Source organism: Acromyrmex echinatior, chromosome 8 (genome assembly GCF_024713525.1).
Source record: "Acromyrmex echinatior isolate Ae372 chromosome 8, ASM2471352v2, whole genome shotgun sequence".
In the NCBI taxonomy this organism is placed as follows: Eukaryota; Metazoa; Arthropoda; class Insecta; order Hymenoptera; family Formicidae; genus Acromyrmex; species Acromyrmex echinatior.
In genome coordinates this window covers 13354663-13369710 of record NC_141859.1, presented here as the reverse complement: position 1 = coordinate 13369710, position 15048 = coordinate 13354663, and the positions used below count along the sequence as shown (strand labels likewise).

At 31.0% G+C, this 15048-nt stretch overlaps 1 pseudogene; it reads right to left on the bottom strand.

Annotated features, from left to right (window-relative positions):
- Positions 1-10924: 10924 nt before the first annotated feature.
- On the bottom strand, positions 10925-14304 carry LOC147908816 (uncharacterized; annotated as a pseudogene).
- Positions 14305-15048: the final 744 nt, after the last annotated feature.

The following is a 15048-nucleotide window of genomic DNA, read 5'->3' as shown; positions in this document are numbered from 1 at the left end:
CCGGTCCGGGCTTTCTTCTTGGGAGAAATCCAATTAAATTTAGCCACAATCGTAATTATCACGTGGCATTGGTTGTACAAAATTGATTGGCGCTCTTGATTCTTTTCTAGCGACGTTCAACGTAACAGTCATGCGCGACAGAAAATCCGTACGCGGGATTGATGACAGCGCGTGACGTATTCGTCGAAGCGCGGCGCTAGCGTGCGCGAATCGAATTGTTCTAGAACTTTCGATGTTCCGTTGCCGGTGCCTGTTTGCGTGTACCGAATTGTTTTGAAAAGACTAAAGAACAATGAATCCCTGACTTTGACGAGGCTTAATGTCAGGCTTGAGATGAAATCACGAGCTCGCCTTGTGCGTGCGTTCAATAACAATTACTGTCGGTCGACCGAAGGAATTCTTACCTTTTTTTTTCGAATTACTGATCTCAAACACTATTATTGATATATTAGTGAAGACATGTTAGTGAATTAATGATATATGCAATATTAAAATTTTATTTTGGATACGTTATTGTGTATATGTACATTATAATACATATAAAATATAATTATAATTTATATTCACTAATAATGTTTTGTTATATGTTACAACAATGTTAGAATTATCATAATATAATGTACATACAATTTTCTATATTAGATATATAGTCGACATATTAGTAATGTATAAGTACTATAAATATCTATCTCTTTTTATTAGACAGAGTAAAAAGAGTTACATTATGTATGTGCAATGTCGTATTCATTTATATTAGGTGTTGGAATTAATTCGTAGCGTTTTTAATGAAAGAATGTTATTTATTTCACATGAGCATTAAAAAATACATTAATGAAAGTACTTCCCATCACTTGTAAAACGCTACGAATTAATTCCAACACCTAATATATATATATATATATATATATATATGTATATATATATATATGAAACACGTTCCATATATTGACAATAATATATGTTACATCTTGACTAAACCCTAAATGATATTGATCATAGGAAAAAGTGATACTAAAACTGTATTTCGATATTCACTGCGAGTATTGAAAATACGTAACTATAGATTTTCAGTATTGACAGTGTACATTGACACATGGGCCTATATAATAGCATTTTTCCTGTCGTACAATGTCATTTTAGGTCAGGATGTAATATGTATTAGCTATATATAGATATATTACACATACAATATACATAGCTATACCATTTTGTGCTATGTTTAATAAAAATATGTAGAAGTTAATCATGTTAAAATATTAGTGATGTACTTAAATATAATACATACATAGGCAATATGTACAATATTGCATATATGTACTATAATGTGTGAATATACATACGTTGCAGGTAGAAGTTATCAATGCTAAGCTGTTTATGCATTCTCTATGTTTAAATGTGCAATATTAAAATTGTATACATATATAAAATATATATATATATATATATATATATATATACAGAGCGTGTATATATATATATATATATATATATATATATATATATATACACACACACACATAAAATGAGGATTTATCAGAGGATTCGTAATTTGATTTTTTTTTTTAAGATGTTACGTCTGATCATCTGCGTTTGACTATCGTTAGCTTTGATTTATGTTCGTTGTATATTCTGATATTGAAAATATAAAAGTATATATCATTATATTTGATCATAAAAAATATATTTCTTTTTATTAAACGTAGAAAAAAGAGGACATCAGTACACCTATTTGTTATACGTAACAAAAAGAGATGAAGTAATTACACACGTATGTGAATATGAATTAGAAATATATTTTATAATGTGTGTACACATCATAATGCACATAAAATATAATTCTAATATTCACTAATAGACTGTGTCTATATTGTATCTGCATGAAAAGCTAAGTATGAGTAACTTCTATCTCTTTTTATTATGGGCCTTCTACAATAACACATTAGTTACAAATTAGAAGTTAGAAACTAAAAATTGATCAATCACAGCCAATTTTTAGCGTTTGACTTCTTATTTATGGCTGATTTATGGCTTATAATTGTAAAAGGCCCATTAAATAATAAAAAGAGATGGAATAGTTACATATGTATGTGCAACGTATTTACGTACTAACAATATATGTTACATCCTAAGTTAAAATGACATTGGGAATAAAGGAAAAAGTGCTATTACATTACACGTGTATACATGTATTTCAAATACATGGTTGCATCCGAAAATATATTTAAGTCACAGTCAGAGTGTTCATTTAGTAAAAATATACTTATTGTAACTTGCTGTTAGTCAATGTACATTGACCTGTAAGTGTATATATTTGCTAAAACACTTTGAATATGATATACTTACCTACATTTCATAAACGTACAGCATCGTACAAAAATTATGCATGTGACTATTGACTGTGTAATGTATTATATGTTGTATATATATATATATATATATATATATATACATATATATATATATATACATATATGTATAACATATATATTATATAGGGTGTCCAAAAAGACCGGATTTAGGAGCTGAATATAAAAGTGACTATAACTAATCGTAAAGGAATGTGAATTTGTATCGGCATGCATAGTACGCCAAAATATGATGCGTTGCCCTATGATTCACGTTCTACGATTCAATTACGACCATCCTTGTGCTAAGGCTATTACATAACGTTTTTAGAAAAAACGCTTCAGACAAAAGTTGTAAGGTTTCAAAGAAGCTATTTACTGATATTCAGTTTTTTTCTTCATTAGTTTCTTTGTTTCGGTTATGTCAAGCAATTAGCATTTTGATTCCATCATGACAATGCATCTATTTGCATTTCTTTAATTGCAGAAGCAAAATTCTATAAATTGGTTCCGTAATTGTATTTCACCAAATTTAATAATCGAAATGCTTCTGCCAATAAATTAAAAATAGTCAGTCTACGATAAACGCCTCTGACATTTATCTGTAATTAGCCAAAGCACGATTTACGGCTGTGGCATTTTGTTATAGCTAGCCAGCTCACGATTAACGCCTCTGACAGTGAATTAAATATAGTCAGCCCACGATGAACGCCTCTAACATTTGTCTATAACTAGCCAAAGCACGATTTACGGCTGTGACATTTTGTTATAGCTAGCCAGTTCACGATTAACGCCTCTGGCAGTAAATTAAAAATAGTCAGCCCACGATGAACGCCTCTGACATTTGTCTATAACTAGCCAAAATCTGATTTATGGCTGTGACATTTTGTTATAGCTAGCCAGCTCACGATTAACGCCTCTGGCAGTAAATTAAAAATAGTCAGCCCACGATGAACACCTCTGACATTTGTCTATAACTAGCCAAAATATGATTTATGGCTGTGACATTTTGTTATAGCTAGCCAGCTCACGATTAACGCCTCTGGCAGTAAATTAAAAATAGTCAGCCCACGATGAACGCCTCTGATATTTGTCTATAACTAGCCAAAATATGATTTATGGCTGTGACATTTTATTATAGCTAGCCAGCTCACGATTAACGCCTCTGACAGTAAATTAAAAATAGATGAATGCCTCTGACATTGGATCATAATTAGGCAAAGCGCAATTTATTGTTATAACAATAAATTTAATCATATCACTTGTATGATATATAAAAGTGATATTTTCACGAATAACATAAAGATGCTAACCTTTCTCATTCTGGCTTTATAGGGTGCCAACAAAAAACACACATCACAATAACCAATTTTGGCCTTCTAGAGTGCCTTCCAACAAGAGACACAGTGCGACACGATGCATCATTACAATCTTATTCGATAATACAAGGATGAGATATTGTACTGTATTGTACTGAGTCGCTTGTTATAAAGCACCCATAACCTTCTCTTATCAAAGGAGAGCAGACAATATTCTGCTACTATTTTTTCTATTTTGTGGACAAAAACACTGTATAAATATATATATATATATACATATACACACACACACACACACACACACACACACACACACACGCACACACACACATATATATATATATGGTTGTGTGTAGAACACTACTACACTACACTACATTGACAGTACTGTTGTGCGGCAATGATACTGTGAACGCGGGTCATACTGGTTACAGCTGATTGACTCGTATAACGCCGTTGTTTTCTACACATACAGCGTCACGCAAAATGATATATGTATGTATATATATGTATATATATATATATATATATACACATACATACAAAAAATTGTTATTTATCACTCTAAGAAAAAAGATACATAATCGATATCATGATCGCATTATCTTTTCCTTAGCGATTAATTAAGAAAAGGCGTTCACCGTATCTAAATCCACGTTATTGTAAAAAGACTCTCTATTATCTTTGAAGTTCTATTATTGATACGTCATTTAAATGTATTCTCCAGGTTTATTCCACTAAAAAAAAATACAAATAGATGCCCAGATGTATGATGCGGTAAAGTAAAATTTTGTATTACATTCTGTGGCATAAAAATGTGATCAGTAACTCTTTGAAACTGAATGTATCATAAAAATAATAAAGCAATATTTTAAAAGTACATTTAGTAAAATGCATTAAGTTATTAATATGATGTTTGTTTGAGATCGGTAATTCGAAAAAAAAAAGGGTAAGAACTCCTTCGATCGACCGACAGGAATTGTTATTGAACGCACGCACAAGGCGATCTCGTGATTTCATCTCGAGTCTGACATTAAGCCTCGTCAAAGTCAGGGATTCGTCGTTCTCTAGTCTTTTCAAAACAATTTGGTACACGCAAACAGGCACCGGCAACGGACAATCGAAAGTTCTAGAACAATTCAATTCGCGCACGCGAGCGCCGCGCTCAGACGAATACGTCACGCGCTGTCACCAATCCCGCGTACGGATTTTCTGTCGCGCATGACTGTTACGTTAAACGTCGTTAGAAAAGAATCCAAAGCGCCAATCAATTTTGTACGACCAATGCCACGTGATAATTACGATTGTGGCAAAATTTTATTGGATTTCTCCCAAGAAGAAAGCCCAGACCGAAAGCAATAAATGCCTCGATCTCGCCGTTCCTCCGAGGCAGATTGCTTAGATAGTTTACATCGCTTAGACCGTTTACACTGCTTAGAGTTCTTAGACTTCTTAGAGTTCTTACTTCTAAAAGTTCTTAGAGTTCTTAGAGTCATAGTCTCGCTACTATATCGCTTCGTAAAACCGCCGTGCTAACCGCTTAGTGAAAACCGCTATAAAACGAATCTTTTCAAAAGTGCCGAGAAAATCGCCGAGATTTTCCATCACCGTGATTCCAACTACAATTTGGAAAAGATGACCGCATTTGATATTCTGTTAATCTAATATTTAATTAATTATATTTTCTGACTCTGTAACTGATCATATTAAAGAAAATTCTTTTGTTAAATTACAAAGAAACGAAGTTCTCTTTACTGTCGTGTATCATATCAACCGTGTACCGTTCTCTCACTCGAATCTCTCCGCGCGGTGCATTCTCGCACATTTTCTGGTCCTTCGAGCCGGATTTGAATCAGCGAGAAATATTGTTAGACAAACGCCACATCACTTTAAAAATTTCACGTCAGTGCTCTCGCTCTGATTCGCTCTCGCACAATGTTCAATCACCATTATTAAGAAAATACAATATTATGTAGGAAGACGGGTTCGACTCCCGGCCGAGGCAATATTTTTTCGCAATAAGTTTATTACAGTTTTTTAAGATTAATTTGGGGAATTTTGGGAGGATTATTATATTTCAGATTAATTGCGTTAATGTCGACAACCATATCGACACGTAATTATTATTTCTGAAATTAATTCATTCGTTTGAATAATATATATATTAGTTCAACATCTTAATTTAGACCATAGTGGCGCTTCGGATTGTAATGTTATTATGTAGGAAGGAAAATATTTTCATGACAATTTGCTGGAAGGTATGGTCGCAGCATGTTTCTTATACTATGACACTCTTGAGATACACGTCCACGCGTGAGCGGTTCGGCCGTCAAGCGTCGAGTGATTGTGAAGGAAAAGTAGGCAGCATTTCAGAAATCGATCCGAAATGCGCAACTAATTTCGAGCACATTGAAGTACACGTATATAATTTCTGTAATTTTATAAAAAGTATATTTGGAGTAATAGGTTTATTAATAACGTTATTTATTAAAAAAAAATTATGAAAAAAACAAAAAAGCAGGATCGAACATAAGATCTTCAATATTCTGATCTTGCACCTAACGCCCGAGAACACGCTGAGTTCTTGCGGATCATCTCGACGAATACGGTACATATACGGAAAGTCTTAAACTATTGTATATCTCATCAATGTTTATGTTTTGAAATCATTTTTGCATTTGCATTTTTGTTAAGTTAATGAGAAAGATATGATTAATATAATTTAATAAAAAGAAAATGAAAGAATTTTAATTCACAAACACGGTTGCCAACTCCCCGTTTTTTTTTTGCCAGACTTCGGTTGCTTGGACTAATATTTAATACTCCAGCAGATGACAAAAATTGGAGATTTTCACATCTGCTGGAGTATTGAATATTAGTCCAAGAAACCGAAGTCTGTCAAAAAAAAAACGGAGAACTGGCAACCGTGTTCGTGATTTAAAATTCTTTCAATTTCTGTTATTTCGATAGAGCGAGACAGAGAAAAAACAAAAAGATAGAAGCTCCGATTGTAATCGGTGAGTCTCCGCGCGGACACGCCGAACTGAGCTCGTCTAGCAAAACAATGAGTCTGTCTCTGTCCTCCTCTCCTCTCCACTCCTCTCCTCTCCTCTCCTCTCCTCTCCTCACCTCCCCCCCCCATCTCTCTACGGTCGCTTGTTTCTAGCGACCGAAAATGCTTTCTGGAAAATTTCGGCCGCTCAATGTGTATAATTAAGAAAAGAAGGAACATTATAGATAACATATAAGTTTTAATAAATTATGCTAATCCTATATCCCTCCAATTTATGTATAATAGAAAAATAATTTCAAAACACGATAATTTATGGGATATTGATATTTCTATGATTTTCCATGAGACTTATATATCATAGAAATGATTGCAAGACCTCGGCGTGGTCTCACGCGTAAGATGCGAGATCTGAATGTTAGAGATCTCATGATCAATTCCTTTTTTCTTTTTTCATAATTTTTTTTTTTTTTAAATAAGTGACATTGTTAACAAACATATATTACAGGCTAAATATATTTTTATTTAATTATTGAAATTATATGTGTATTTCTAAACGTTTTAATTTATCTTTAGAAAAAATCCAAAAAAAATCATGTTTCTGTAATAATGTTACGTCGATCAGTATTTTCTGTGAAATGTTTTTTTTATAATTATCATCCGAAAGAAAATTCTGATAATCAATCAAATCGCAAAAGTGCGATTAATATAATTATAAGGATGATTAATATAATTATAAGGATGATGTCAATATAATTTTATAATTAACAAATCAAAAAGCTTTTATATGTGCCTTTATATGCAACATACAAATAATTTTTTATTTATCTATTAAAGTGATTCGGTATTCTTCCTATAGTTATTGGAATACATGTTAAATTTTGGATCGACTTTTGAAGCATCGCCTTCTTTCCCCCCGCCGCCGCCGCTCAATGCTCGATGGCTGAGCTGCATCGGATCGCGCGCGGTTGTGTATCTCAGGAGCGTTGCACTAAGAAATATGCTCCGTATCTTCTAGCAAATTATCAATCCTTTACTTTCCTTAGTCTTCTGTGATGTCTTCTTTATTCAACATGCCTTCTTTATTCACATGTTGAATAAAGAAAACATCACGGAGTTATTGAAGTTGAGTCATTCCAATTTAAAATTACGCATCTCGTTCTGTATCGACTCTTATTAGTCTTAAATTGATATTATCAGTATTCTATATTAAAAGATATTACATTTTGTGGCACATAAGCGTGGTCAGTAGCTCTTTGAAAGAAAACTGAATGTATCAAAATGTATAACGTAATGTATAAAAATAATAAAGTAAATATTTTAAAAGTACATAATATTTAGTAAAATGTATATACTTATTAATGTTCAATCACTATTATTAAGAAAATAATAATTATGTAGGAAGGAAAATATTTTTATGATAATTTTCATGTTGGAAGGTATGATAGCAGCATGTTTCTTATACTGTGACGCTCCTGAGATGCACGTCCGCGCGCGATCCAGTAGTTCAGCCGTCGACTGTTGAGCGGTTGTAAAGGAAAAATAGGCAGCACTTCAGAAATTGGCTCGAAATGTGTAACTAGTTCTGAGCACACTGAAGTATACATATAATTTCTATAATTTTATAAAAATATATTTAGAGTAATATGTTCATTAATAACGTTATTTATTTAAAAAAAAAATTAAGAAAAAAAGGAAAAAGCAGGATTGAACATAGGATCCTCAACATTCTGATCTCGCACCTAATGAGACCACACTGAGTTTTTGCAGACCGCCTCTATGAACGTGGTACATAAATTACACGGAAAATCATAAACTATATCTCGTTAACTATCACGTTTTGAAATCATTTTTGCTATTATATATTAATGAGAAAGGTATATGATTAACTCTTTCACTTATAATATCGTGTGAGACTCGTGGTAAAGAAATCGGGCCAAACATAAATATCATTGATGAGAGCCGTGGTACGTCTATTGGGCCAAACATAAACAACACGTTCCAGGCTGTTAATTATGACATGCGCCATCGAAACTTAAATCGTAGGGCAAAGTGTTAATATAATTTAATAAAAATTATGTATTATCTAGAATGTCTCTTTCCTCCTTATGATACACGCCAAGCGGCCGAGATCATCAAGAAAATATTTTCGGTCATTAGAGGAGAGGAGAGGAGAGGAGAGGAGAGGAGAGAATATGAAAGGAGAAGAGAGGAGAGGAGAGAGAGAGTAGAGGAGGGGGGAGGAAGAGGGAGGGGGGAGAGAGAGAGAGAGAGACTCTGAAGGATAGACTCGCTGTTTCGTTCGACGAGCCCAGCTCAGCATGCGGAGTCTCACCGATTACAATCGGAGTTTCTATCCTTTTTTGTTTTTTCTTTGTCTCACTCTGTCGTACTTCTGTTTCAATAATTCATTCTACAATTCAAGAATGTGATTTCTATCGATTCTGGCATCATCGTCGATGCAGTAAGGACGCACGATTCCTTCTCTAAACAACGATCCTGATATATATTTCTATATATACAAAAATATATTATTATGGCGTTTCCGGCTGATAATATATTGCTGGTTTATTTACAATGGTTCAATCCATTTCTATAGTTGAATAGCAATACTACTTCGTTTGCGCGCGACCGATAGGAGGAATGGCGCTTCTTATTAAGACTCGACATTCGAGTCAAGTCAAAAATGTGCTGTATATAATAATTTCAGACCTTGCATAAGTAGCTGGCGATTTACAGAAAACCTCAAAGAACAATACTATGCTTGCAGAAACGAGTTACGAGCTTTAGTATAAGAGCAAAGTGTATTCGAAAATTTCATTTATATGCTACGTCTGCTACGAGATTGCCGCTTGTCGTTCCGAGCAGAAAGAAAGCTCAACCGAAACACATCACGTTCCGAACCTTCATATATGCATGTGTAAATAATTCAGTAAATAAAATTTAAACATGTGTTGTATACAAGTATATGTACACGCACACATACGCGAGCGCGCGCGCACACGCATACATACGCACACGCGTGTGTATTTATGCTATTATATATAATATATATATATTAGGTGTTGGAATTAATTCGTAGCGTTTTACAAGTGATGGGAAGTACTTTCATTAATGTATTTTTTAATGCTCATGTGAAATAAATAACATTCTTTCATTAAAAAACGCTACGAATTAATTCCAACACCTAATATATACACATATACACACATACATATATATGTACATACATATACACACACACACACACACATATATATATATATATATATGTTATTTTATATATATGCATCAATAATTTACTAAATAAAATGTATGTAAAAGACAGAACAGTGTAATTAAAATAATTATCTTCATTTGTATTCATATGTAAATAATATGGTATGTTTCTTGTTTAGGAAGAAATTATTTCAACAAAATTGAAATAACTAATATCATATTTATTTTATTATTTTTCCTCTCAAAAGAAAAAACTTTGACGAGGGCACATTTATTGATATGGGCCTGAGTAGGTCGATAATTCAGATCATTTCTATGGTTCAGCAACGCACTTTTCATGACAGCGCCGCTGTCGGAATATCGCGGAACTAAAATACTGCTCAGTTTCATGGCTACACGTCAATTTCACTTGTAATATACAAACGAAATTTTTGTACACGCCTTTCTCTTATACTAAAACTCCTACCGCGTTTCTAAAAGCATAGGATTGTTCGTTTAGGTTTTCCGCAATTCGCCAGCTACTTTTCATGAACGTGCAAGATCTGAAACTCTTATATGCAACACATATTGTGATGTGTTGACTACAGAAGCCGATAACAAAACTGTAAGTCTTTAATTTTCTTTCGTTTTTCGTATTCAAATGTAGCTGGCGACTTGCGTTGTTGTCGATACTTTTTTAATTGTGGAGGAGGATTTTTCAATCCATAAACACAGTTACGAAAAAGGCGTTTTTAAAATTTAATGATAAAACAGGACACTCCAGCATCCTCTTAAGAGATGAAACTCCTCTTTGAAGAAAACGATATTTTTCTTTCGAGCCGAATATCATCGAAAGTATAAAAGATAGAAAAAAATTTTTTAAACAAAACGGCTTCAAGAGTACTTTAAAGTTAAAAAGAACACAATTTTTTTTATTTCTTTGTTTAACAAAATACTCCCACCATCCGTAATTTTGTTAAATTTTCAATTTTTTTTTAACAAATAAAGATTATTTTTTTACAAATTCAACTATGTGTAATAAAGGTACATTACGACATATCATTTTCGAGAATTAATTATTAACGCTTCCGTATATATGCGGTCTATGCTTATACATCCATAAGTAAGTAATTGTCGTCAGAACGATAAAATATTATACATAAATAACGAATAAGGAAATTGACATGATTGATATTTGTAACATTACAAATTATAAATAATTAAGAGTTATAATAAATTTTATTATTTTTCCTTAAAGTAAATAAAATTTTTTTATTCATCTCTGTATATTATTTCCTTATAATATCTTAAGATTATTCTCTTAAAGTTATTTTCAGTTTTACGCTTTAATATCTTATTTATTTGTCGTTTACGTAATAATTTCAAAACGTACATATTATATTTAATAATGAAATAATTTCTAAATATTTATACACAATAAATTTATATTTTTTGTTTATTCATTATACTCATTACAATAATGATACCCAATGAAAAAATGTTTTAAACATAATGACTTTTTGCACCATGAACATTTTACTACAGCTATATTACTGCAACCTTCGAATTCTAATTCAACAGCTGGATATCACATGTTATTGAACTTTTGTCAAAACTAAATTCTATTGGATTTTCAAATTCTTCTGGTGTTTCGTTTGTATAATCACTTTTAAACCACGAATATTTAAATAAGTTGTGATATCGCGTGGATGACAATTGATTATGTATCAGAGATTATAATTTTATTATATTATTTCGTTCATGTAAATTTATATTACTTTCTTATAATAAAACAGAATCTAAAAATCTTTTAGCAAAATTTTTCCAAATTCTAAATTCGTAAACATTTAAAGGTTGTATTTTCCTGTAGTGCCTTTCGGTATAATCATAGTAGTAATATGTTTTTCTGCAGGTGTTAAATTAAATAATATTGGGACAATGTTTAGTCCAAGAATCGATAAAAAGAACGCTATTAAAACCAATGTTTGGAAAATAAGCTTTTTCTAACACATTTTAAAATGGTCTGTAAGAAATATAAATGTTAAATTAATAACTATTTTATGACTGTTATGAAATTCTTAAATAAAATATAAAATATATCACTGAAATAAGACTTATAATTTCATTATATTATTCCGTTTATGCAAATTTATATTTACTTTTTAATAATGGAATTGTATCTGAAAATGTATTGTAAAAGGACATTTATTTAATTACTTGAAGTCATTTTACCAGATTTCGATACTTTTATAATAACATTTATTGATGTAAATAAGATTTCTTGTACTCTTGGTCCAAATATATCATTAGTTTCTTTCAATACAATAAATAAAGATGACAGCAAATTTCCATTACACGATATTATTGATTGTATGGTGTATGAGTGTGTTGTTGATAATATGGATTGCACAACACACTCTACTTTCTTTACTCCTTCATTAGCCAATGACTTTCCAGAATGAATTTCCAATTGAAACTATTTTGATCAGAATTAAAAACAGATTCGAACTATTCGATAAGTGGTTTCACTGTTTTCAGAAAATCATTAGCTGTATTTTGCAACTCAACAGAATCTTCTATTGTTCTTTTAGTTACAAATTTCGTAATTTTTCTCGAATCAATTCGACTTTGTGAATGTTGATACTTAACTGTGAGCTGCTTTAAATATAGGATTTAAATTTCCTATTTCTTCTTCAGCTTGTAAAGCCCTTTATAGATATCATGAACTATGAATTCTAATTCAACAGCTGCAGTAAATATATTATGTGTAAATTTGAAGATGTAAGATAACTTTTCTATACGATTTCCATCTGAATGTAATTGTTCTTCCCATAGTTTTAATTGACGTTCAGATAAAAATCTTTTAAATTTATTTTGCACTGATTTTAGCGGACAATTCCTTTTGTTTTTATTTTTTTCATTAATGTTCCAATTCCGTTAATACTCAACAGCTCATCTTTTATAAAAACTATCAAAGTCTGCGTTATTATTTGAACATTGATGATGAGAATTTAAATTATCTTCACCCTATGCATCTTCAATTATTTCAGAATTATATAGTTTATAAGGTTCTTGATAAGAGAGATTCGAGATAGGTTTCTTCTGTTACTTCCAACCCATTATGAAAAATGCTATTTAGCAATAATTTTTGTATATTTTCTTTTAATTCTATTTCTGCTTCAGTTTCTGTTAGATATATTGAACTTATAGATGTTAATAAAAGTCTAACAACATTAAATGGATTCATAAAATTTCCAAAGATTAAACTTGGCTTTGAATCATAATATAAAAATAATTTAATAAATTGCACAGATATGATTATGACAAAACTACTGCACTGACTGAACATAAAACTACTACGTGAATATTTTTATATTGCCCATTTGTTATACTTATCTTGAATGTATGTACATAAACTTATATCATAAATTATCGCCCAGTTATTATCTAATCACTTATTATCAATGGGCGTTCAGCAGTAAAGAGCACTATGGAAGTATCTGCCGAATGGCGTACTTCCGCATCGCTCCCTCAACATGTTGCGTCATGCTATTGAGCGGAAATTTTTTTTTCATAAATTTCAATTCGACAATATCTAATTCGTTCAGTTAAGTCACAGACTAGACATTTATAACTGTGTCAAGACCAAGCAGCATTTCAATAAATTTCAGCTGATCCACGCCTTCTCTAAGTAGCCTCTCAATGAACTGCACTCCTTCTACTCCGTATCCACATTCGAATGCAAGATCTTCGCCATTGTCTAATCCGATTGCTGCTGGTTCATTTATAGAATTAGATATCGATGTCAATAATAGTAATTCTACGTTTGCACGTTTAAAAAATAAATATTTAAACGATAAGCCGAGTTCAACAGAAATGTCAGATTCAATTTCCGGACGTTGTAAAAAAGTAGCCAAAAAAGGCGAGATTCAAAGGAGATTTACAATGTGAGAAAAAAATTGGTTGCAGTTGAGGAAGAACAAATAAAAGGATGGAACAATTAACAAAAAGAAAACAATTCGATTCAAAGAGAAACAAACGAATTTTTAAAACAATTTCTTATGAAAATGTAACTATGTAATTGTAAATGTTATTAATAAATAATTTCCTATTTACATATATGTTTGTTTACTTTGTATACTTTAACCCTATTTTCATCTTATATACTTAATTTACAAATTATTTGCAATATAATTCTTTTTTTAACTGTTTCCCGAACCACAGATAGATCTTCAGATGTTTCCAGTTCAGATGTTCCAATTTGAACAATAAGGTATATGAAAAGATGTTTTAAGTAAAATTTGTATAGTTTTTTACACATTACGAATTTTTCAGACGTGAGATTTTCTAACAATTCAATATAATTTAAAATGCAACAATTTTTTAAAAATTTATTTTTTAAAAATATCAATCTTACAATAATTTTATTATAGAAGAATGGATTTGGAATAAAATAGTTTTTAATTTTTATTCATGGAAGAAATTAAAAGAAATAATAACAGGGTTAATATGTGTGTATATATATATATATATATATATATATATATATATATATCTTAAAAATATATATTTACAAAATCTAAATACACACAGGTGTAAAAAACTACAAATTTTACTTAAGACATCTTTTCATATATCTTATTATCCAATGACAATTATTTACGTATATGAGCATGAATAGCGTATATACAGAAATGTTAATAATTAATTTTCGAAAATGATATGTCATAATGTAACTTTATTGCACATGGATGAATTTGTAAAAAAATAATCTTTAATTTTGTAAAAAAAATTGAAAATTTAAGAAAATATGGGTGATGGGGTATTTTGTTAAACAAAAAAAAATTAAAAAAATTTGTTTTCTTTTTAACTTTAAAGTACTCTTGAAGTCGTACAACTTTTGTTTAAAAAAATTTTTTCTATCTTTTATATTTCCGACGATATTCAGCTCGAAAGAAAAAAGTTTTTTTTTCAAAGAGGTGTTTCATCCCTTAAACATGAGTTAGCGCATGTATAAAAAAATACGTGTCTCTTAGATTTTCGTGTTTTACAACATATTTATATGGAGAATCAAATCGGTTTCGGACAGTTGTAAAACTTTCCTTGTCAGTCACTTTTGAAATATAAATTTTATCAAAGCCACGATGACATCCTTATCAGCTCAAGTAAAAATGAT